Genomic DNA, 24,804 nt, shown 5'->3' on the forward strand with positions numbered 1-24,804 from the left:
CATTCCATACCAGAATTCTATGTCTTCACTCATCCTGTCTCCTGTTTCAGAAATGGTGTCCCTCTTCTGTGAGCCTAACCCTCTATCTATACAAATAGTTTCCTTCCCTGGCTGCACATTAGAATCATCTCTGGAGCTTTTTAAAAATGCAGATGTTTGGCCCCCACCAGAGATCAGCTAAATATGAATTTCTGGAGGCAGGAACATGGCATCAGTATTTTTTTAAGTCCCCTGGTAGTGTGCCAAGACAATTCAGTGGGGGAAAAGAATAGTCTTTTCAACAAATGTTGGAAGTGGATAACCTCATTCAAAAGAATCAAGTCAAACCATTCCTTATACCATTGACAAAAATTAACTCAAAATGGATCACAGACCCAAATGTAATAACTAAAATTTTAAAACTTTTAGAAGAAAACATAGAGTAAATCTTCATAACCTTGAGTTAGGCAAAGCCTTCTTAGGTATGACACCAAAAACACAAGCAATAATGACAAAAATAGAAATTAAAACATTTGGTACTATAAATAATATCATGAAGAAAATGAAAGGACAACCCACAGAACAAAAAAGAAGTCACAAACCACATACCTGATAAAGAACTTATAACAAAGGTACATAAAGGACTCTTAAACTCAATAATAAAAAGATAAATAACCTAGTTTTTTAAATGAACAAGGGATCTGAATAGACATTTCTCCAAAAAAGAAATACAGAGGACCAATAAGCAAAAGAAAAGATGCTGAACATCATTACCCATCAGGGAAATGTAAACCAAAATCACAATGAGCTACCACTTCAAACTTCCTAAGATTGCTCTTATCAGAAAGATGGATAATAATAATTTGCTGATGAATGTTGCAATCCTTATACATTGCTAGTGGAAATGCAAAATGGTGTCGCTGTTTTGGAAAACTGTTTGTGGAAAAAGTGTGGAAATAGTAAACATACAGTTATCATATGACCTAGCAGTTCTACTCCTTGGTATATACCCAAAAGAAATGAAAACATGTTTACACAAAAATTGCACACAAATGTACACAGCATTTGTACATTTGGCAGCCATAGCAGCCAAAAAGTGTAAAGAACACAAGTGTCCATCAACTGATAAATGGGTAAGTAACGTGGTATAGCTATTCAATGAAATATTATTCAGTGATAAAAAGGAATGAACCACTGATATATGCTACAAACATGGATAAACTTTGAAAATCTTATACTAAGAGAACAAAGCTACAGATGACCCCTAAACCACATGGGTCTAAACTGCACAGCTCCACTTATACTTGTAGTTTTTTAGCTGTGAATACCAACCACACTACTATACAGTCCATGGTTGGTTGAAACCAAGGATGCAGAATTGTGGATACAGAGGGATGAGTACAAATTATACTCAGATTAACTCCCTTCACACATTGTTCAAAGGTCAACTGATGTCACATTAGACCATATACTGTGTAATTTCATTTATAAGAAATGATCAGAATAGGCAAGTATATGTATAGAGAACGTAGATTAGTGGTTGCCTAAGGCTGAGAGTCGAAGGGAAATGAGGAGTGACTGATAATGGGTAAAGAGTTTCTTTTTGCATGATGAAAATGTTCTAAAATTGACTGTGGTGATGGTTGAACAACTCTGTGAACATACTAAAAACCATTGGATTGGAAAGATAGAAAGTTCCCCCAGGTAATTCTAATCTTAATGTCTGTTTACAGAAACCAATTTTTGAAACACAACACTCAAAATATATGGCATCTTACCTTCTAGACTCCTTAGGGGTAAAGATGGCATCTTCTAATTCTTTCTTTCCCCCACATCCTTAAGAAATAATAACTGACACAGAGCAGGAGTGTGATATCATGTAAATGCCTTTTTTTTTTTTTTAAAGTAAAAGAGTGTTCTTGGTGAATGTTTTTTATTTTAATCGAAATTGTAAGAGTCAGGCTGCCACCTGGCAGAATTGGTCATCTTGACTATCATGATTCATTTAAACTCACCAAGCAATTAATTCAGTTGTAGCATATAGAGAGGAGATAGGTAGCCAGTGCAAACCAAACTGACCGGTTCTGCCATTCAAAGTATGGTTGTTCCACCACGTAACAGTGAATGTGGCTGCTGGCCCTTAGGAACCTTTCTTCTGACAGCTCCCCAGGACATGGCTCTGGTTTGACTGACTTTGTTTACTAAATAAATTAATTCCTACTTCTGGAGTAGCTTCAATTTTTAAACAGAAAGCCGTCTATTGACAGTCACTGATACACAGGATTTTATTGTTTGATATTAAACAATTAAGAATTATTGTTTTTTCCCCTACAAGTACACTATACATGAAAATAAATATCATTTAGAATACAGCCACTAGGAGTGGAGAGAGAGGGAGACTCTATATCCACTCTGTGCCTTAAAGGGATAGCTTTACTTTAATAAAACCAAAGGGCAGACTGGATTTCTTTCATGGAAATAAAGCTCTCTGGCAAAATGTATATGGAAATCTGATGAACATTTCCTAAGATGAGTCTGATTAACACACTTTTTTTCTTTTTTCTTTTTATTATTGCTTTTAGCCATACCACACAGCATGTAGGATCTTAGTTCCCCAACCAGGGATTAAACCCGTGGCCCCTGTAATGGAAGCCTGGAGTCTTAACCAATGGACCAGCAGTGAACGTGTCCCTGTAAACACATCTTTTTAAAAAATCCTAAGGAGTCTTTTGATCTAGTAGTGACTTAAAAATCTTTAATAATTTAACATAACTTTGAAATTGCTACTTTCAACAACGTATCTGAAGGTACATACTCAAAAAATGCTGAAATAAGTCAAGGTGTTTACAAATGTTGGGAATTTTGTTATTTATTCAACCTGCAGATAAAAAATAGCAAAGCATGACACCATAGTTTTCTTAGCATAGGACAAAAATCTTGTTTAAAAGCAGGCAGAAGTTTTCCCTTCTATAATTCTAGTGAGTTCAAATGTACTCAGGAAAAACAAATTGAGTGAGGACAATACCAAAGATGAGAAATAAAAGAAAATTCTAAATCCTCGGGTAATTTTGAAATAAGTTCACAGTTGGAAGATTCATTAATAAGAATAATTCAAAAGATATTGTTAGAGCCATAATTTAGAAGCCTTGTTTCCTGAGCAGATTATAATATGAAAACTTCAAATGTAAGTATTGATTATACAAGGTAAACAAGACAAGGCTGAATGATTAAAAAAAAAAAAAAAAAAAAGACATCTTGTGTCCTCTCTCATTGGAAAGAACAACCAGGTACATGCTGCTGACTAGACTATAAACTGCTCTAAGTGAGGCAGTTGGAAAATGCTATTAGATTATGCGTATTGAGGAGCTGCCCCAGGGGCAGAACATGTCACAATGGCACATCCCTCTTCTTTACTAACACAACTTTCACCAGAATCAACCAAAGCCTTGGAAAACAAATTCAGACACTTTTTGTTAAAACTCCAAGCAAACTATCGAACCAACTTAACACCTGGAATGTATTAGAAGTTTTCCACGTTTCCCAGACTCAGTGGAATAAACAAATTTCAGTTGGAAGTTTATCTTAGAAAAATGCTCATGTGCATTTCCATGCATATAATTACAGGTTATATTAAGAAACCGCTTCTTAGTTTTCACTAGGGAATATTAAACAAGTCAGTATTTAAAGATAATTGCCTTTCTGCCTCTGGTGAAGGTTTTAGGTTTTTAAAAACGTAAATAAAACGTGCAGAGTGACATAAAGAGCTGCAAACAAGTATAAATATACCACTATAGCTCCCATAATAAAAGCTTGTGTGTGGGGGGGAGGTTGAACTGGTATTCATCTTCCTCAAACTACAATCCCAAGATGTTGACTGTTACACAATTGTGAAACAAAGGCAAGGTGAAGGGTGAGAAACAACAGAAAGGACAGCGGAAAGGAAGACGAGGGCTCAGCAGCAGGAACCTGCTCGGTCTAGCTGGCCCGGCTTTCCCCAGCACCTTTCTGGTCCCAGTTCTGTGCTTCTCTAATACAATTCACATCATTTCTCAGAGAGATGGAGCTCTCTTTAAGGAAAGCCAAGCCCACATCGAGAGGTAACGTGCAGAACCGTAAATGAAAAATGTCCACGTCTAGCAGCATGCAGACGAGCAAAAGAAAACCAGCTGTCAGTTTCAGAGACTCCTAGCTGTAACGGGGTTTCAGGTTTCTCTTTGCCTCAGTCTCTGTCTGTCTCTCTCACTGTGTCTCCCTCAATAATATCAGTTTTCTAATCACCTCAAATCAAAAACACATTCTCCATCTGTCCTTGTGAAATAAATGCTGATGAAACAGAAAGATAGAGTGCGATACTCACAACAATGAAGAATTCCTACACATGCCGGTCCAGTTTCTTGCTTTAAAAAAGATGGAAGGTTCATTTAAAAAGCCTTGCAGAATTAGAAAAATAAGGAGGAGGGGGATTCCACCCACACAATCTTCCAGCCCACCGCAGAGAAGCCTGAAGGCTTGCTGACGTCACAGATTCATGAATGGATGTAAATTGGGCTGGTTTAGGATTCCGCACAGACTTCGCTATGGTGTGTGCTGAGAAAAAGAAAGGGAGGGTCCAGAGCAGTCCTGGCCAATAGGCTTCAGGCAGTCATGGCCTGCCTTCTTTCAGAAGGAATCTGCTCACAGAATAAACAGAGCCCACCAATCAGGCGTCTGCCACTGCCTTAGGACAGACTGGCAGCGTGAGGAGGTGGGTAGGGGGTGGTAGTGGTGTGTGTGTGTCTGTGTGTGCCTGCGTGCGTGTTTCAAGCTGTGATAGTCATGAAAACATTATTATTGCTATTGAATGAGGGAATCAAAATAGAATTTTGGTGGCATCGGTGCTACCAAAAATGCATATAGAAGATACCACAATCTTTTATTCCTGTTATTTTCTTTAACCTTTTTCTTGCTGTTCAATACTGTGCCTCACCTGATGTGATAAAAAACAAATCAGAGAGTTTCTAAAACTGATGCCCAGTACATGTACACCAAGACTTGTAAAAGCAAAATAGTAGAGAAATAATAATGGGAATAATAACCTAGTAATTAAGGAAATAGGTAAGAAAATACAACAAATGTAATTGTTTCACAGAACAGTATCACCTTACGGACATTTGTGATGAATCAAAAGTGAGTGTGAAAGCATAATTTACTGCTACATTTTAAATAAGGTAGGACATTTCCTCGTTGGTTTATTAAACTTCTGACATTCAATTAAGACACAGATCCAAAGAGCTTATAATGTTCTTTGAGCAGATTTTGGTTTTAGTAAAATGTCTTATTACTAATAACAAAAATAGCTGTAATTAAATTCACCCAAAGAGCTCATGACATTTTTTATTTAAAAAATTTTAACAGCTTTATTGAGGTGCAACTGCTATACAAAGAACTACATATAATTAATGTGTATAACTGATAAGTTTGGAACTATGCAAATACCCATGATACCATAATCACAGTCAAGGTAGTAGACATATCTGACATTTCCAAGTTTCATGTGTTCCTTTGGGTTTTTTGTTATAGCTGCTGTAGGTTTTTGTGGCAAAAACACTTAACATGAGAGCTACTCTCAACAAATTTTGAACTGCAAAATAAAATACCATATTGTTAACTACAGGCATGTTGTACTACAGATCTTTAAAACCTATTCATCTAGTATAACTAAAATTCTATATCCGTTGAATAACAACTACCCATTTCCCTCTCCTCTCAGGCTCTGGAAACCACTATTGTATTCTCTGCTTTCATGAGTTTGACTATTTTGGATAACTCATATAAATATAATCAAGCAACATTTGTCTTTTTCTGTGACTTGCTTATTTCATTCAGTGTTATGTCCTCCAGGTTCATCAATGTTGTTGCAAATGGTGGAATTTCCCTTTTAAAAGCTGAATAATATTCCATTGTAGGCACATACATTTTCTTTATCCATTCATCTGTTGATGGACATGTGGGTTGTTTTCATATGTTGGCTATTACAAAGAGTGCTGTAATAAATATGGGAGTGTAGATATCTCTTTGAGATCCTGATTTCATTTCTTTTGAATATATACCCAGAAGTGAGATTGCTGGATCCTATGGTAGTTTCATTTTTAATTTTATGAGAAATCTCCATACTGTTTTTCATAACTGCTGCACTGTTTTACGTTGCCATCAAGAATGTGTAAGGGTTACAATTTTGCTACAACACTTGTTATCTTTTTTAAAAATAATAAGCCATCCTAAGTGGTGTGAGGTAATATCTCATTGTGGTTTGATTTGCATTTCCCTGATAATTAGTGATGATAGACAACTTTTCACATATTAATACCTATTGGCCCCTTGTATGTCTTCTTTGGAGAGCTGTCTGTTCAAGTCCTTTATCCATTCTTGACATCAGTCTTGGCAATAATTTCTTGAAATGACACCAAAAGCACAGGCAACAAAATAAAAAATAGACAAGTGGGACTGTATCAAACTAAAAAGCTTCAATCAACAGAATGACAGGGCACTCTACAGAGTGGGAAAAAATATCTGTAAACCAGATATATTATCTGATAAAGGGTTAATTTCTAAAAAGTACAAGAAACTCATACAACTTAGTACAAGAAAAAACAAACAAAAAAAAAACCTGTGATTTTTTTTTACTCTTTTTGGGGGGCTTAATATCATCAATGAAATTTTTAAAATTTTTATTGGAGTATAGTTGATTTACAATGTTATGTTATATTCTGCTACATAGCAAAGTGAATCAGTTATAATATACATATATCCACTCTTTTTTAGATTCTTTTCCCATATAGGTCATTACAGAGTATTGAGAAGAGTTCATTTTTCACTCCTTATTTTAAAATTTTTCAGAGTTACACAGAAGTGGAGATTAATATAATTTATTGTCCTTGAATAGCATCATTTCACTTCACAATTACCAATACTTTACTAATACTGATCATAGCTTTTTTGAACTTGGGAAATGATCTCAAATCCTTGAAACTAGAACAACAGTGGTTAATATAAGGCCTTGGTTATAGGTGTCCAGTGACCAAGAACATTCTGAACAGATATCTGCTCTCTCAATCAGATTATTTGTACAGCTGACAGGAGAGTGGTTGCTTGTTTCTATGTGATTATAAAGGGTTCAAACCTGACACTAATAAGTACTGCTCACTGCTTACTTCATTTGGGGAGAAAAGAAACCCAACTTCCCAGGACTATTTTATACACAAGAAAGACATACTGTTCTTTATACTCAAGCAACAGCATCTCATTAGCAAACAATATATTCAACAAATTTCTTCAAAGAAGCTTCTTGTGGAATATCACAATGGAAAAGACAGACCAAAGAAATTTATCCATGTGACATGGGTGTGCTCAAGACCAATGTAGTACTGGTACCTTCCTAGTAGGCCTGAGTGCCCCATACTGATCTATATCAATCAATTATGTCCATATACTAAGATTATTTTAGAATCCACAAATGAAAAGAAGATAAAGAATATGCATCTCTGTTTCCTTCAATGGCAATCAAAGTCAACCAGGCTATACCAGAAGAATTGGATTTATATATTAAAAAAAAAAAAAACTTCCAAATAATACAGACTAATAGAAAGAGGTAACCCCTTTATGAAAAAATATGCCAATGAAATGTTAAATCTGTTAGAGAAGCTAACACATTGGCTGTTAAGTTTCATAGAAACATCATTACTCAATCAAAGACCAGGGTACGTCTCTGAAGCAATCCAACAAAACAGAATGCATAATGGTTCTAATAACAGTCATCTAACATGTTGGTTTAATATGTAATCTGGCAAATAAAAATTAGCTAGCTCTACCGACTTGCCGTTTTAGTAAGATGAACCTAGTCTGGATTAGCATGCCTCCCTAGAGCACAGAAATAACTTTGTCAACAAAAATTTCTCTATGTCAAACATGACAGGAAATCTGTTGGGAAGATAAGTTGTATCCCCAAATCTCAGAAACTGCACTAGTTATTCTTCAAGGAGAACAATGTTGTTTTGGACACAGAAGAAAAAGGGCCATGAAAAATGTATATCTGAAAGCAACGCTTGTTGAGAACTTTCTGTGATGACAGAAGTGTTCTATAATTTGCACTGTCTCATATATTAGCATGTGGAATGTGGCCACTATGATTGAGGAACTGAATTTTAAGTTTTATTCAATTTTAATTAATATAAATTGAAAAATAGTCACATGTGGCTAGTGGCTACTGAATGGGACATCGCAACTCTAGGAATATTAAGCCAAGTCCCATAGTCACAAGTAATTCTTTATTTCAGCATGTAGGCACATTGAGTATGGAGCACTACAAAGCCAGTTATCAAGGTGAGTAAACTCTTTTAAGAACCAAATAGACCTTTTCAAATTTCATTAATGACTATAAGATAATCTGGTCTCCTTTCCCAAGAAGCTATTCAAAACTCACTATTAGGAAAAAATGTAAGAACACAAGTTAAGGCACAATTATTCTGGCATAAAACATGATCTAGTCTATGGGAAATCCCTGGTGGCCCAATGGTTAGGACTCCGTGCTTTCACTGCCGAGGACCTTGGTTCCATCCCTGGTCTGGAACTAAGATTCCACAAGCTTTGAGGTGTGGCCAAGGAAAAAAAAAAGAGCTATTCTAAAGCTGGTTTTTTTCTTGAGACTAAAAAATGTGTTTTCAAAGGCAAATGACTAAATCAGAGTCTAAGAGAAGTTTAAAGTACTATGACCTAGGGGCAATTTTTGTCATAAATACCAAGAAAAAGGAAGAGTATGATGACCTCAGTGCTAATAATGCATGATGATTCAGATTTCTTTTACAGGCACCAGTGTAGCTAGAAGTTAGTAAAGAGATCTGGGTTCAAATTCTGACTCTGTTGGTTATTATCATTAGTTATGTAAGTTTAGGTAAACCAAGCTATTGGTTTTTCATTTTTAGAGTAAGATGTACAGTGTGGGGAAAATAGTCATTAATAAATAACATCTTTGGTGACAAAGGTAGTCAAAAGGTACAAACCTCCAGTTATATGATAAATAGGTACTAAGGATATAATTAATGTACAATGTGATGAATATAATCAACACTGCTGTATGTTATACATGAAAGTTGTTAAGAGACAAAATCCTAAGAGATCTCATCACAAGGAAAAATTATTTTTTTATTTTGTATGTATATAAGATGATAGATTTTTTTTTTAAGATGATAGATTTTAACTAAACTTACTGTGGCAATCATTTCATGATATAAGTCAAATCACTACGCTGAATGTCTTAAATTCATACAGTATTGTATGTCAATTACATCTCAATAAAACTGGAAGAGGAAAAATAAAGTGGGGATAATAATAGGCTATATGCCTATTATGTAAAAGTTAAATAAAATAAAACATGTGAAGACTTCAGCACAATACCTGCATATAGAAGATACTCAGAAAATGATTCTGGTAACTGTTTTTGTTTTACTGCTGTTAATATAAACAAAATACAGATTTTTTATTTGCTCAATGGATGTGAACTTGGGCAAGCTTTGGGAGATGATGAAGGACAGGGAGGCCTGGTGCACTGCAGTCCATAGGGTTGGACACGACCGGGCGACTGAACAACAACAAACCTAGAACAGATCTTTTCAGGAAATTTAGAAATACACATTAGTGACACATCTTCCAAAGAAGAGCTCATCCTAATTATTTCCCTTTGGGAAGTTGAGGAATACTCTCTGAGGTTCTGAAGGTGAGTAGGGAAAAACCCTGAGGAAGTTAAGAGAGGTGACCAAAAATTCTCTTTATCAAAAAAAAAAAAAAAGTTAAAATTTTTCTACATAAAGATGTAGTTTATATGAACTGATGTAAAAAACAATCTTTCTAAAAGGTGAGAATGCTAATTAGAATCCTCCACTTCCATATCAGAACATTAACCCTAACTTACCCTGTTTTCAAAGTACATGATTCCTCAAATAATTTTTTTTTTTTTTTTCACTTAAACTACAGTAGATTGAGATTAGGGCTCTGAGCAAGTCCTTCTAATCCAGAGAGTTCCAGATCACATCTTCTACCTTCTCATTCTTTTTATTAAAAAATTTTTTTAAATTTATTTTTTTTATTCAGACAGTTTCAACATTCAAAGACCTCAGCAGACTATTACTCGAACTTTGTTGTTGCTGCTGTCTAGCTCTCAGGAAATCTTTATCTGAGAAAGTGATTTTTAAGAACCATCTAAGGAAAAACATTCTTATGAATATTACTAAAATCTGTCCTTGCAGCAAAGGAGATAGAGAGTTCATCAGAAAGCTACATGCTACCCAAATATCATCAGCACAGAACTACCTAGCAGAGTCACTATCATCAAGTCACATTCTATGTTATAGTTTTCCTTTTATTATAGGGAACAGCCATATTGCTTTTACACGGTCCACTGTCTTGCATGATGTCTCACACCTAATAAATTCACAAGAGGAGTTTGTTGTTAGAACTCAGTATCAGGGAAACCCTTTTCTGTTCTTGAAGAATTATTAGCATTCCCTTTTAGATGGTTACAATGTAATCCACTGAATTGCCCTTTTTTTTTTGTCCCTGCAGGGAAGCCCAGAGCCAACTTTATGCTCAAATCAATCAATCTATATCTCTATATAATTTATTTTAGTTTTTTGTGGTTATCATTTTTGCTTTATCTTGTTTTAGGTTTGATTTTCCCTTTGTTAACCTTGTTATGTAGATATATGTCATAAGCACATCCTTTTAGAAAAAGTAGACTACAAATAGAAACTTGTAGTAATACACCTATTAACTTTTAAAAAGATGAAAGTCTCATGATGGTAAATTCCACAATCATTTTTATGATAGAAAAAAATCCTAAAGGTTCATATTACAGCAAATTTTGAAGAATATTGTGAGTTAAGTGGATTTGAAGTCTAGCATTTTTATCAAAGGATAATAAAACATCTAGACAACTGGAAAAAAGCAATTGTTTAGAGATTTTTATGCTATTTAGAATAAAGCTGAACAGCTTAATGAAGTTTTAATGTATTATCTGTGTCAAAAGTATGATCATGAACAAGGGATATAATTCTCTGATCAATAATGAAAATGCATTAAAGCAAATCAAAAGAAAATGGATTTCTCAATAAATAAAACATTTAACCTGAAATACACCACTCCATAAAACACAAAATCTGGCAAGTTACCATAAACCAAACCTTTGTGGGACTAAAAATAATATTTTGGATTTATAAAGGCACTTTACATATTGAAAGGGTAAAAAGCCAAACAAACAAAAAATAACTTTATATTTTACCCATCTATATAGAGTTTGTACTCTTTCTGAGAGGTCATGTAAAAAAACAACCATTTAACTTTTATACTTCTAATCCTGTTTTCATTTCCCTGCTTCTTTAGTGGAAGTTGGCATTTCCACTTTAGCTTTACAAAGCATGTAGCATAACTGAAGATCAAAACGTCGAAATAGTGAACAACTGCCCCCTTTTAAAGTCTGCCCTACATCCTCTCCGTTTGAGGAAACTGTCTCTCCCCCACTCTCAGTTCAAGAGGTTCAGGCAAAGCCAACCCCACCTGAAGTTAGGACTCCAAGAGTGAACATGTGACACAAGGCAGGGCAATTCACCTACTTGGTTATAATATTAGTGAAAAGACAGGCACACGACCCAAGTCCACTGGGACTCATGACCCAGTGAGAATCAACCATGTCATCCCCAGGATGTTGGCTACAACTATTGTTTAATTGGGATATGAACTCCTAAGTATAATGTGAGTAGAGAGGTTTGGATATCTAATTTCTAAAAATAATAATTGGGTACAAATCTGGCCCTAGACATTCTTTGTAAACAATCTTCTCCTTCACTTTAAAATTTACAAAATATCTTAAAGTAGATTTTCATCTCACTTTATATGTGAGAAAATTAAGTTTCAAGAAGATTGGCTCATCAATCCAGCTTTGTCTAAACTCTGTAACCTAGTGACTTATACTTTTTAAATTCTATCCATTACTTCTTTCCCCTCTCCTATTAAAGACCTGTCTGTGGTCACTCAATGACTAAAATTTAAAGTGAATTTAAAAAGTGACAATGCAAAGATGAAAAGGCCAGTTTGTAGTATTAGGTTGCTTTGGTAAGATGAATAACAACACAAATGGTGAATGCTGAGGTAGGCAGGAATGCTTTACTTGAGGCTGGAGAACAATACCAGAAGGAAGTTAACTGACTTTTGTGGGTGGGAATATTCTTCCATGCGTGGGACTTTCCTACATAAGGCAAAATGTTTAGCAACCCCTCCTCGCTCCACCCCCCATGCCTGTAACAGACCCAGTCTTTGCCATAGCTAAAAAAAGTCCCTGGGGTTGACTGTCTCTGTAGGCTCTATGAGACTGGGCCTCACCCAATTTGAGAACTACTAGTTAGGCTATTGGAGAAGGAAATGGCAACCCATTCCAGTATTCTTGCCTGGAAAATCCTGTGGACAGAGGAGCCTGGTGGGCTGCTGTCCATGGGGTCACACGGAGTCAGACACAACTGAAGTGACTTAGCATGCATGCATGCGTTGGAGAAGGAAACGGCAACCCACTAGAGTATTCTTGCCTGGAGAATCCCAGGGACAGAGGAGCCTGGTGGGCTGCCATCTACGGGGTCGCATAGAGTTGGACAAGACTGAAGCAACTTAGCAGCAGCTGCAGCAGTTAGGCTACACAATGGTGCTCTCTGTTGCCCTCTGTTGACATAGAAAGGTAAGATCAAGCCCTTAGCTGAAAAAACAAAACAAAAAAACATGTCCTGTCCCTTAGAGAAAAACGTTCAAAGAACAGCCTGGTGTTGAGGCTCACTGAAAGCTCTGAAATGTGGGTGAGGCCGAATAAAAGCTCAGAGACACACTTCCTGGTGCAGACTATAGCCAGTATTTGCCACGTGCTTGTCTTTGGCAAGTTGGCGTGTTTGTAAAGGGAATACAGGCTTGTCTTATGCAAACAAACCCTGTCCTTATGCTGCAGTTTGCCCAGGGTTTGAACCAAACCTTCCTCACTTACTGATAGAATGATCATTTTGGGTTGGGTGGTTACAGTCAGTTATAAAAGGAGGTAAACCTGAAGGGGGAAGATTTGGGAAAACTGGATATAAGAGACCAGGTCAATTCTTCCAAGGCAGTTCTTACCAAATGTAAAATTGGTAAGGCACATACCAGCACTTTCCCTTCCCATACTGGATTACAGTATACAACTGCAGCAGAAAAAAAAAAAAAAGGAAGTCAGAGTGGAAAAGATGTTAACACAGAGTCAGTAAAAGTGTGGCTTGCTTTTAAAATCAGTTTTATACATCTATCCATATACAAGCTCGCTCTGTGTAAACCCACACTCAGCACTGCAGTGAGCTCTTCATTATTAACATCAAATGAACGGGCTTCCCTGGTGGCTCAGATGGTAAAGAATCTGCCTGCAAGGTGGGAGACCTGGGTTCAATCCCTGGGTTTGGAAAATCCCCTGGAGGAGGGCAACCCACTCCAGTATTCTTGCCTGGAGAATCCCCACGGACAGAGGAGCCTGGCGGGCTACAGTCCATGGGGTCGCAAAGAGTTGGACATCACTGAGCAACTAAGAACACCAATGAAGAGAACAGAGATGACAGAACCTCAAAATATTTGAGAGAAAGATCTGTTTTAAAGTATTTCATAAATATAATCATATGTGATGTCCAAGGAATACACTTAAAATCAAATGTTGAAGCCACTCTGTAAAGCTCTTGGTTTTCCATTTCACATAATCACACTACCTGAAAAAGACAGTAATTGCTACTAGCAGCAACCTGCCCCCAATCAATTTATCTATAACATATATTTAAAAATTTTACTACTTTTTAAGTCCTGATATAGTCTCCTGAACTAGGTTGAGAATTGAAGTTTTACATGTAACATTCACTACACAAGCAATAAGTAGATGGAGCAGCGTAATGGAAGGGAAGATTATTGGACTTAGTGTTTACTTAAAAGCTCTGAAAAATCAATATACAAATAAAATATACATATTTTTATTGAATGTCATCTATGTTCAAAAGACCTTACACGTGCTGTGAGGTACACATATAGGGATAAATCATAGATCCTGATCTCAGTCTATTTCATTAGAAAAGACAGGAAAACAATAAACAGTAAAATAAGATTATCAGAATGATTTAAAACTGTAACAGAAGGCACAGTGCTAGAGACTGTCCCCTAAAATATCATCTCCTCTCTTTCTTGTTAGTTATAGAACCCTTATGCCCAACCCCACTCCTAAAATTGTAGATGAATACAAGCCACGCTGCTAAAGACTTCTCTGTTCTCCTGGTTGTAGATGTGAGCACATGACTGAGTTCTAGCCAGTGGGGTTTGAGTGGAAGTATGTTTTTAACTTGCAGGTCTTACCTGCTTGTGCTGGACTTTCTTAAGTCCCATGCTGAGTCAGCTTCTACTATGCAGATGATGGTCCAGGCAATGGCAGAGCAAGGAAGCAGAAGGAGCCCTGGGGTTTGATTTTTTGATGAATCAGAACCATCCATCTGTTCTGGGGTACCTGCCTACTTTAGGACTGTTAATGAAGACAGAAATAACATTCCATCTTTTGGAACCACCAAAAATTTTGAGACTCTCTGTTACTGCTACTTAGTCTGTATTCCTACTAATACTGTTAGCAGGTGGTGTGAGGTTATTTCCTGAATGAGATAAATAAGCAATTACTGCTCTAGACATTTTAAGAAGAATACTGACTCAGAGAATCAAGGATCTGAGAGAAACCTTACAACTCAAATCTACTCTGTCCTCTTCTTTGTTACATATGACAAGACTGAGGTTCAAAGATTTGTCCATAGTCTTGGAATTTATGGCATTGAGTCAGGAGTTGATCTTAGATTTCCTGAATGTTCTCTGTATTTTTTTGGTGGGATAAGAGTGACCACTAACGCTACCTCTTTTTCTTGGACAGTCAGTTACAGTTCACTCGGTATTCCTGGAACAGGATACTGTTCTTAGTTCTAAAAAAAAGCCAACAAAAATGTAAAAAAATCACATTTATTTATTTATTGTCTCAAAGGTATCTGCAATCTAACAGAAAAAAAAATACTAGCTTACCTCTACGATACTACTAAAACCAGACAAACAAGAATCAGTTTCTCTCCTGATAACTAGAGCTTTGGAAATACAGAAAATATGATTCAAGAATTTCTGAATCAATTTTTAAGAACTCTGTTGGACCCTAATTAAACATGCAAGGGGCTTGAAATATATTTTTAATTCTCATGAAATTCTTCTTTTTCCTTAGCCTGCAAAATTTTAATGCTGTAATCTTTTTAAAAACCACCTCTAAAGCCTAGAGATCTCTTCTGTGTTGGCTAGCTAACAACAGCTGTACTTCACCAGAAACCTTTTCTAAGCTGTACTCTTGCTAAGGAGGAAGCGTTAATGACCAGAGCAGCAAGTGGACCTTTTCCTCCCTCAACTCACAGCCACTAGGTCTATCTTACAGCCACCCCTCTTGTCCTAGGGGACAGAATATCCACCTGTCATTGTAGTTTGGAAACTAAAGCCGGTGTGTCCCCAGATCCTCTGTAGTGGTGTTGCTTGCCCCTCTCGTGAATGGGCTATGCATGTGTGCTAAGTCACTTAAGTCATGTTCAACTCTGTGCAACCCCTGACTCTGTAGCCTCGCCAGGCTCCTCTGTCCATGAGATTCTCCAGGGCGTTGCCATGCCCTCCTCAGGGGATCTTCCTGACCCAGGGATTGAACCCACATCTCTATGTCTCCTGCATTGGCAGCAGGGTTCTTTACCACTACTGCCACCTGGGAAACCCGAATGGACTACAGATGATGCTAAACCAACTTGGGGGGAACTGTTATGATCTAAAGAAAATTATTACAAATACTCTTGAGACATGTATGGACCCTGAATTTTAAAATTAGCACAATGAAGCTCTAAGACCACTCAAAATGGAAGCAGTGGCCTAAAAAGGCCACATATTCTTAGCATGGATTTTTAGTCTGTTAAATTACTCAAGGCTCTGTATTAAAGGGTCATCGTTGAAAAGGCCACTCCTCTAGAAAAGAGACTGGTTGTCTTGAGTGGCTTTCACTGTAAATATAAAAAGAGGAGATGGTGGGGAATAAGATTCCCCAAAATAATAAAACATGCTAAGTAAACCCTGCAACACTGAAAAATAAAATGCAATTTCCCCAAAACAGTATTTGTTGGAGCTTACTTCCAAAATGGGCTATGAAATACTCACCAATTTCACACTAAATTTACATTTCTGGAGTAGCCTCTATCATAAAGCTCTTCATATTTAGGGTGAGTTCATTTATATTGTCCCCTATGAATGCCTGATTACATTTTGAACCAAAAGAAAGAATGCTTTCTGTTGCTGCCACCTACTGCAAACTTGAAGAATGTTTGAAAAACTTAAAAGAGAAAATCCAATACAATAATATTACTGAGGAAAAATTTACAAGTCAGACAAGTAGACTGAGACCAATGTCATTATGCTTTACTTTATTAAACGACTAATTATTCCAAAACCTTGAATGATGATCCTAATACTGCATAAAGAAAGTCAATAATTACACAGAACCGTATTAAGTGGCTTTGTTAAGCTATGCTTGAAAGACATACACACAAACACATATCTGTATATATACCTATGTATACATGTATGCCATACATATGTATGTCATTTTTCTCTAGTCTATCTTACATGGGAAAATCAGGGATTTCCCTGGTGGTCCAGTGGCTAAGAATTCACCTTGCAAAGCAAGGATGTGGGGTCAATTCCTGGTCAGGGAAATAAGAACCCACAAGCCACAGAACAACTGAGCCGTGCACCACAACTAGAGAGTCCGCCGGACGCAATGAAGATCCCATGTGTAGCAACTAAGGCACAAGGCCACTAAATAAATTAATTAATTAAAAAAGAAAAACCAGTTTGTCCTTTGTGTTAAAGGAAAGCTACCATTCATAGCTACCAGAAAACACAAAATATACTATTACTAATTTGAACAACTGTGAGTTCGAAAAATAATAAAGTAGATAAACATACAAATAAGATGAAGGGAAGAAGAAAAAGTCCATGAACAGACAAGTTACAAAAAAACATATACAATGGATAATAAGGGAAAAGTGTGACTTCACTATCAAAAAATGAAAATTAAATCAAAATGAAATACCGGTTTCTCCTTGCAAAGTGCCTTGGAAAAGATATGGGAAAACAGATACTCTTACACACTGCTGATGGTTAAATACTTCTTACAACCTTTTTGAAGTACAGTTACTTGATAGCAGGTATCAGTGGGCTTAAATGTAAATATTCTTTGATCTAAAATTAAACTTCAAGGAATTATTCTAAACAAATAATCAAGAATTTGCAAAAAGGGCCTAGCTATACAGATTTCATCATGTAATTATTTAAAATATAAATCATTGGGAAAATAAAATACCCATAAAGGGAAGTTTTATTAAATGAGTAAAATTTAAAATATTTAAAAAGCTTTACAAGTTATATATTACAGTATTGATATATAAAAAATAGATTAAAGTATTCATAACAAAATATGGATAAGGAAGGTAACATGATAATTGGTACCATGGAATCTAACACATATATATGACTAGAAGAATAAATATAATGTTAACCATAGTTATTTGGATGCAGGGATAGCAATAATTTTATTTTCTTCTCTTTTAATCTAAATTTCTAAATTTTCTATGAAGTACAAGTGTATTACTTTGGGAACAAAATTAAGTTTTAAGACTTGCTGATTTAATAAATACACTCTATTATTTTAACATTCAAGTTACTTGAACTTTAAAAAACTTTTTTCCCCCTCTAATTTTAAGGGAGATGTCAAACATCAAGGCACAGATGGCTTGGCAATGATTCTGTAATATATTCTGCTATACAGGGTGGTATGTCTTTTTATTACCGTGAGGGATGCTCGTGGCTGGGAATACGCTTTGAGGAGGTAGGAGGGTTTACGACTGAAACTTTGACCACAAGGTAGGTAGGGATAACTGTGGTATCTACATATTTTGTTGTGCAAAAAAAAAAAGGCAAGTGAAGGTGGCAATAAAAGATTATGGGATGAGTAGAAAGGAAGTTGGGAGACCCTATCACAGGAAGCACTGTCAACTGAGAAGGATAATAGAGACAGGATAGTAAGTTACAGAAGAGGTTTGGGAAACTCAAACAGATATGGATTCAAGGCCACCCATCAGCAGTGTGGACCCAACTGAGGAGGCAAAACTATCAACACAGCAGCAGAAAACACAATTTGGGGAGTACTCTGGCTTGGCACAGTCAAAGGAAGAAGGGCCAAAGTTGATAAGGGGTGGAGGAGGTAAGCCTGGAAGGAAGTGATTATTGACATGGCTAATGCTGCTTCTAAGCTGGAAGGCACAAAGGCAAAGGGGTCAGGGATACATTTAGTTTGGTTAGTACGGTATCTACTGTCCTGTATGCCTGTATGTCCTGTATACTGTATACACACAGTAGAGTAGTATAATACATATTTAAAGAAACGTCATGAGACGCTGTGTAAGGAGAGGTATGAGACAACTAACGTAACTGAGCGCCTACTACCTAACAGACTCTTGGCACAGATTAATGTATCACCTCAGTCTCTTCTTATTGGCTGCGCTTTCTCCTTTGCCTATAAACATGTTCATGTCGCTCCTTTTCAGAATTTCCCTCTGACTTATCTACTCACTTTCCTGTCCTCTACCACCAAACTTCTTGAAAGAACACTATATGCCAAGAGCTGGCAGAAACTAGGCACCTGTGATCCCTACCTGCTAATGCTTTTCCTTGGCTCAGAGACTTGCTTCTAACCAAGAGAACACCGTAAAGGTGCTGGAATGTACTGATCACACGCACATAATGATGTGATGATATTATAGAAAACCATACTGCATGTCTTGCCGGAGTTTCTCCCTTTGTTAACTGAGAAGAAGCAAATGGATGGCAAGGAAGTGTGGGTGCTCTCTGTTAGCTGAGGGATACCTCTAGACAACAGGCAATAATAACTCAAAAAAAAAAAAAACAACCCAAAAACCCAAAACAAAAAGCTGAGGCTTTCATTTCTACAACCCCAAGATATTGAATGCTGTCAACAGCCACACGAGTCCCGCAGGCAAGTTTCATATGAAAATTCAACCCTGGCCAACACCTTGATTAAAGCCTTGTAAGACCCTAAGTGGAAGGCCTAACTAGGCTACATTCAGAGTCCTGACCCACTGAAATTGAGATAATAAATGGGTGTTGTTTTAAGCCACTAAAATAATATTGTGATGCATCAGTAGAAAACTAATATACCCACAGAACTCAGCACCGTCCTGACTAGAGACAACCTGGTTAATATTTAAGAAAAGCAACTATGCAACCAATAAATATTATGATGGCATACTCAAATACCCCTTTTCATATAAATAATAGTAACACGATAGAGCAAACATTCTGCCTAATAACTCAAATAAACATGCTTTACAAGCCTAACACTTTGTTAGTCACAGTCAAGTTCAGCAGCAGTAATCAATCACACATGGAGTGACAGACTGGTTCCAAATTGGGAAAGGAGTACGTCAAGGCTGTATATTGTCACCCTGCTTATTTAATTTATATGCATAGTACATCATGAGAAATGCCGGGCTGGATGAAGCACAAGCCGGAATCAAGACTGCCGTGAGAAGTATCAATAACCTCAGATACTCAGATGACACTACCCTTATGGCAGAAAGTGAAGAGGAACTAAAAAGCCTCTTGAAGAAAGTGAAAGAGTAGAGTAAAAAAGCTGGCTTAAAACTCAACATTCAGAAAACTAAGATCATGGCATCTTGTCCCATCACTTCATGGGAAATAGACAGGGACACAATGTAAACAGTGAGAGACTGTATTTTGGGGGCTTCAAAATCACTGCAGATGGTGACTGCAGCTATGAAATTAAAAGATGTTTGCTCATGGGAAGAAAAGTTATGACCAACCCAGACAGTATATTAAAAAGCAGAGACATTACTTGGCCGACAAAGGTCTATCTAGTTAAAGCTATGGTTTTTCCAGTGGTCATGTATGGATGTGAGAGTTGGACTATAAAGAAAGCTGAGCACTTAAGAATTGATGCTTTTGAACTGTGGTGTTGGAAAAGACTCTTGAGAGTCCCTTGGACTGCAAGGAGATCAAACCTGTCAATCCTAAAGGAAATCAGTCCTGAGTATTTATTGGAAGGACTGATGCTGAAGCTCAAACTCCAATACTTTGGTCACCTGATACAAAGAACTGACTCACTGGAAAAACCCTTATGCTGGGAAAGATTGAAGGCAGGAGGAGAAGGGAACGACACAGGGTGGGATGGTTGGATGACATCACCAACTCGATGGACATGAGTTTAAGCAAGCTCTGGGAGTTGGTGATGGACAGGGAAGCCTGGCATGCTGCAGTCCATGGGGTCACAAAGAGTCAGACATGACTGAGCGACTGAACTGAACTGAATCACTCATAGTGCTGTATTAGTTAGTAAGGAGAATTATTAAAAATATAAAATAGAGTCCTTGTCTTCCAATATCTTTTGTTTCCTAAATCTCATCCATGTCATCTGGGGGTTTCTTTATATAAAGGTCTTATTTCCTAGTGTTTCTAAAACAGCAAAGCCAGAGGCATAAATAAGACATGCAGAGCAGCTCACAGGCAGCATGGAAAACTGCAGAAGGGGAGCATGAGTGAATTGGTTACGTATTGCAGCATAACACATGGCCCCAAACGGAGCGGCTTAAAACAACAAACCTTTATTATCTCACTTAGTTTCGGAAGGTCAGGAATCTGGGAGCAGCTTAGGTGGGTGGTTCCGGCTCAGGGTTTCTCAGGAAGTTTCGGTTAAATTGTTGACCGGGATGCAGTCATCTGAAAGCTTGCCTGGGGCTTGAGGAACTTAAGTTGACCCTTGAACAGTATGGGTTTGAACTGTGTGGGTCCACTTACGTGTGGCTTTTTAAAAACTACGCGTGGCTTTAAAAAATATTACAGTAATACGCAATCTGAGGTTGGTTGGATCTCTAGGCGTGAAATTGTAGCTATAACTACAGAGGGCTGCCTGTAAGTTACAGGTGAATTTTTGAACCACCCTCTCTCCCACATTGTTCGAGGGTCAACTGTGTTTCCAAGAGTGTTTATAGATGTTTGTAAGAGGCCTCAGTTCCTTAACAACAGGAATTTGAGAGTTTTCGTGACAAGGCAGATGGCTTCCCCCAAAGCGAGTTATCAAGAGCAAGCAAAAAGCTGCAGTGCTTTTTATGACCTAGCTCAGGGATTAACAAACTTTCTGAAAGGGCTAAATAATAACTATTTTAGGCTTACATGCCATAGGGTTTGTGACTGCTTACCTCAGTTGTTTCAGTGCAAAGACAGGTACATACAATGTAAACAAATGGGGATACTTGTTCCAATACAACTTGATTCATAAAAATAGGTGGCCGGCCCACCTCTATAGTTTGCTAACCTCTGACCTGGTCTCCAAATCTGCATGCCCTCATTTTCCCTTTATTCATTCATTGGAAGCAAGTCATCAGGATCCAACCTACACTCAGGGGGAGAGGAATTGGGCTCTATCTCTTAAAAGGAAGGATAAAAGAATTTCTGAACATATCTTAAAACCAAAACAATGGGCTTAATGCACAGTAAGCAGAATATGGGTTAAATATTGCATTTGTTTCTTAGGTCTGCTGTAACAAATTATACAAACTGGGAGGCACAAAGCAACAGAAATTTACTCCCTCACAGTTCCTGAGACTAGATGTTCAAAATCAAGGTGTCAGCAGGGCCGCGGTCCCTCTGAAGGCTCTAAGGAAGAATGCTGCCTCTTGCTAACTTTCGGTGGCTCCTAGCAATCCCCGGTGTCCGTCGGCTGGTAGTTGTTTTAGTCCAGTCTCTACTTCTGTCATCACACGGCCTCCTCTCTGTGTGTACCTCGTGTGTCCTCTCCTCTTCTTATAAGGATACTGCTCATTGCGTTTAGACCAATGACCTCTTATCCAGGATGACCTCGTATTAATGCCAATATTATAACTACAGTCTATTTCCAAATAAGGTCATATTCTGAGGTTCCAGGTGAATATGAATTCCAGGGGAACACTATTCAACCCACCACAACACACAAGCGTGTCCCCTACTGAGTTCTCTGCCCTCAGTTCCTGCCACTCTGAGCTCTAGGTTCTAGTCAGAGTGAATGGCTTGTTCTCTTACTAGGCTACATGATCTTGCTATCGCTCTCCCTAGAGTACCCTTTCACCTCTTCCTCATTTCTACTTGTCCTTTAAGATTTCTAGAATATCCCTTCAGAAGTCCTTGTTTTGTATCCACAGATTTTACATTTTATAAGAAATGATACAACATTAATATGTAGAATGTGATCATTTAAAATATTAAAATAGCTAAAGGGAGTGCTAAAAAATATTAAAAAGATACAGCTAAACAGTCATAAGATGAAATAGAATACTAGAAAACATTTGATTAAACTAAAATCAGTCAATGGAAGAATATGAGGAAACAAAAAATAAATTTATTAATTAAAATTAAATAAATTTACATTAAAAATAAAAAATAAAATAAAATCAATTAATCAGTCAATGGAAGAATATGAGGAAACAAAAAGCCTAGATGGGATAAACAGAAAACTAAACACAGAGTACACCTAAGTGCAACCATGTCAGAAACCACACTAAATGCAGATGAACTAGAAGGTAGAGACCAAGGCTGGATTTACAAAAAGGAAGATTCAATTGTATGTTATTTCTAAGAAATACAGTTCAAACATTAAAAGACAGACAATTTGAAAGTAAAAGGAGGGAATGATATACCATTCAAATACTAAGCATAAAAAAGTTGATGCAACTATTATCAGATAAAGTAGACTTCAAGACAAGGAGCATTAGCAGAGATAAAGAGGGAGAGTTAATAATATTAAGAGGGCCACTTCATCAAGAAGACATAATAATCCTAAATGTGGACACACTCAACATCAGAGCTTCAAAGCATGGAATGACAGAACTAACGAAATAGGTAAATCCACAATCAGAGATTTTAACACTCCTTTCTCAGTAATGGATATTTATAGAAGTAGACAAAAGAAACCTATCAGCAGATAGATTTAAATAGTACTATCAACCATCTTGCCCTAACCATCTTGCCTAACCTCATGGAATACTGCACTTAGCAACTGCAGAAAACGTGAAGTGAAAAGATAGCTACACTAACAAAGACCTTATTCTGAAACTTAAAGTGTTTCTTAATATTATTTCCAGACTGAAATCTTAAAAGAGTATGTTCACTGCCCATATACAAATTAAATCAGAGACATCAATAAAAGAAGTACTTTTATATATCAATAAAATACTTTTTAAAAATTCCTGTTCACTTCATACCTGTCAGAATCATCAAAACAACCACAAATAACAAATGCTGGTGAGGATACACAGAAAAGAGAATCTCTGTACACTGTTGGTAGCCACTCTGGAAAACAGTATGGAGGCTCCTCAAAAAACTAAAAATAGGACTGTCAAAAGATCCAGCATTTCCACTAGGTAGGTATATGAAAAAAACAAAAACACTAATTTGAAAAGATACATATACCCCAACGTTGATAGCAGCATTATTAACCAAGATATGGATGTAATCTGCCTTCTTCAACAGATGAATGGATAAAGATGTGGTATATACATATACACACACACACAATGGAATATTAGTCATAAGAAAGAAGGAAATTCTGCCATTTGCAACAATACAAGTGGACCTAGAGAGCATTATGCTTTGTGAAATTGGAGAAAGACAATTATTATATGTTATCATTTATATATGGAATCTTAAAAAAAGAAATTTTATCACAGAGATGGAAAGTATAAAAGAACAGTAAGAAGGAAATTCTAGAAATAAAACATAATTCATTAGATGGGCATAAAGGTCTTTCTATTGAGGGAAGGTAACTTCTCTACCAGTATGTAAGGTTTTCTGTATGTATGTAATGTTTTATGTTCTTTATTCCATGAACCAGAACTATTAATATCCACTTATGGGTTGGTCATTTCCCATTTGCACTTATTGCTGTTAACATGTATCTCATGTGATTTCTTTAGAGTATTATGTGAAAACTTTATCCTTGAAACTTTCAACTGGAAAAAGTTCTGGCAAAATTATTTTTTCCTTCACAGTTGCCCAAAGCAGCCTATAAACCACTTCGCTTTTCATGTTTGTTCCTATGGACCTTATTGTCTAATCATTTTCCAGATAAGTGATTATAAGGCAGCCTTTTTCAGTTTTTCAATTAGTAACTTTTTATGGTCTTTCTTTGATGGGTTCGTTTCCTGGTTTATGATCCCCTAGACATTTTAGGGTTAGAGTCAGACACGACTGAGCGACTTCACTTTCACTTTCCACTTTCATGCCTTGGCGAAGGAAATGACAACCCACTCCAGCGTTCTTGCCTGGAGAATCCCATGGACGGAGAAGCCTGGTAGGCTGCAGTCCATGGGGTCGCACAGAGTTGGGCACGACTGAAGCGACTTAGCAGCAGCAGCAGACATTTTAGGGAACTTTAAAGAGGAAAACTTACAGTTTCCTAGATGCTTGGCAGGCTCTGTGGCCCCTACCTCCATTATCTTATTAAATTATGAAAGTTTTTCAGGTCAATCGAAAGACAGTCTAGAGGTAGGGTTCAGTAGCTTTCAAAATAAAATAAAATTAGAAAAAAAAAAAAAAACTTCCATTCTGATTATAATAAAGGATCAGGCTGCTAGAAAGAGATCA

General features: G+C 36.9%; 1 protein-coding gene across 3 annotated transcripts in view; it reads right to left on the bottom strand.

Annotated features, from left to right (window-relative positions):
- The window catches only part of MAP3K13 (mitogen-activated protein kinase kinase kinase 13), a 156,637-nt gene that overhangs the window by 92,520 nt on the left and 39,313 nt on the right, over positions 1-24,804 (bottom strand). The window contains exon 1 of one of the 3 annotated variants that reach the window (XM_014480663.2): positions 4,337-4,550. The exons of the other annotated variants lie outside the window; for them this stretch is intronic. The gene's annotated coding sequence lies outside the window, so the exon portion shown is untranslated. Of the gene's footprint in view, positions 1-4,336; positions 4,551-24,804 lie in introns of those variants that run through there. 3 annotated transcript variants of the gene reach the window in all.

The sequence above is a fragment of the Bos mutus genome, chromosome 1 (assembly GCF_027580195.1).
Source record: "Bos mutus isolate GX-2022 chromosome 1, NWIPB_WYAK_1.1, whole genome shotgun sequence".
NCBI lineage: Eukaryota > Metazoa > Chordata > Mammalia > Artiodactyla > Bovidae > Bos > Bos mutus.